General features: G+C 39.6%; 1 long non-coding RNA gene across 1 annotated transcript in view; it reads right to left on the bottom strand.

The window, feature by feature from the left end:
- Positions 1 to 1,775: 1,775 nt before the first annotated feature.
- Positions 1,776 to 1,899, bottom strand: part of LOC101845287 — a 3,444-nt gene continuing 3,320 nt past the window's right edge. The window contains exon 3 of the long non-coding RNA XR_221155.2: positions 1,776 to 1,865. This is a non-coding gene — a long non-coding RNA (uncharacterized LOC101845287). The remainder of the gene's footprint in view (positions 1,866 to 1,899) is intronic.

Genomic DNA, 1,899 nt, shown 5'->3' with positions numbered 1-1,899 from the left:
CTTCCCACTTTTCTGTACATCGATTTCTGTGATTCTTCTCCAAGTTCCACGAGGTCTTCCCCTTGATCTCTTGCCCTGTGCGTTCCAATATATAACACCCCAAGTCATGAAATACCTCATCCCAAGTCATGGAATACCTCACCCCAAGTCATGGAATACCTCACCCCAAGTCATGAAATACCACACCCCATGTCATGAAATACCACAGCCCAAGTCAGTAAATATGTCACCTCAAGTTTTCCATAATGGCGTCTTGTTGTTTTTTTTATGCTGTTGTTGATGATGCTGTTGTTGCTGTTGTTGTTGTTGTTGTTGTTGTTGTTGTTGATGATGATGATGATGATGGTGTTGTGGGTGGTTGGCGGGTGCTCTGGTGTGGTTTGCTTCTTCTTTCCTATCAAACATCTATCGTCCTTATCTCCCCTTCTTCTTTTTTAAAATGTTTGTTACTCTCTTGTAACACCTCTAATCTTCTGGTGCTCATATGACCTTATTATGCAGTTGCGAGCACCGTAAAACCTCTACTCAAAAAAGATCATGTTGTTGTTGATGTTGTTGTTGTTGACGTTGTTGATGATGATGTTGTTGTTGTTGTTGATAATGTTGTTGTTGTTGTTGTTGTTGTTGCTGATGTTGATGATGATGTTGTTGATGTTGTTGTTGTTGCTGATGTTGATGATGATGTTGTTGATGATGTTTTTGATGTTGTTGTTGCTGATGTTTTTGATAATGATGATGTTGTTGTTGTTGTTGTTGTTGTTGATGTTGTTGATGACGATTTTGTTGTTGTAGTTGTTGTTGCTGATGTTGTTGATGATGATGTTGTCGTTGTTGTTGATGTTCTTGCTGTTGTTGATGATGTTGTTGTTGATGATGTTGTTGTTGTTGATGATGTTGTTGTTGTTGATGATGATGTTGTTGATAATGTTGTTTTTAATCCAGTGGCCTCTACGCATATGCCCTTCCACCTACTGCGATGTTTTTCAAACATGGACGCCTTTGACATTATTTTGTTCTTTGCCAGCACAGGGTATTGTTTGCGATAGGGACGGTAGGAAAAAGTTGATATCGGAGATCTTCCACAGTACCAATGAAGTGTCAAAGTAAAGCAAATCAAACTGACAAGTTATGTTCTCACTACAGTATAATAATATATCACCAAAATCTGTTATATATTTGGCAACTTGGAAACACATGTGTCACGTTTCCCATAAAACTAGGGCAGCTACAATGTTGAAAGTTGGCAAGTACCGGCAAAAAGATAGGTAGGTCCCCATGACGGAGCCCGGTTTTTGGTTTATTCATTTCCTGAATTTAGACAAATATATTTGACAAAAAGTTCCCGTCCTTATTTGGCCTTTGTGATTATTCTACTGAGAAACGAAACAAATCTGCCTAGCTGCCCTTCCAAAGAACATGTTGGTGTGTCTTATCTGATAAAACAATATGGCTTTTTATACCAAAAGGTTGTCTCTCAAGTTTACCTACATGAGTGCAACATGCGATGATATATAGAACTAGTGCCATGATGTTAGTGAATCGTCTGGTACATGTATCAGTCTATGACAGACATCACACTTAGTATCACTGGCTCCTGTGTTTTAACGTACTATATAGAACAACAAAACCAAAGAATCCCTTACTTTGCTGAAAGTAACAAGAATCCCCTACTTTGCTGAAAGTAACAAGAATCCCTTACTTTGCTGAAAGTAACAAGAATCCCTTACTTTGCTGAAAGTAATGGACACTGTATCGAAAGGTTGAGAGATATCCGAGGGGGGAACGTTGAGAGCCGTGGATGCGTTGAAGAGTCGAGCCCCGTCCAGATGAAGACTGATGTTGTGTTTCTTTGCCACCTCTTTGACCTGTACAGAGAGAGAGAGAGGGGGGAGAGAGAGG

The sequence above is a fragment of the Aplysia californica genome, unplaced genomic scaffold (genome assembly GCF_000002075.1).
Source record: "Aplysia californica isolate F4 #8 unplaced genomic scaffold, AplCal3.0 scaffold01109, whole genome shotgun sequence".
In the NCBI taxonomy this organism is placed as follows: Eukaryota; Metazoa; Mollusca; class Gastropoda; order Aplysiida; family Aplysiidae; genus Aplysia; species Aplysia californica.
This window is presented reverse-complemented; position numbering and strand designations above follow the sequence as displayed.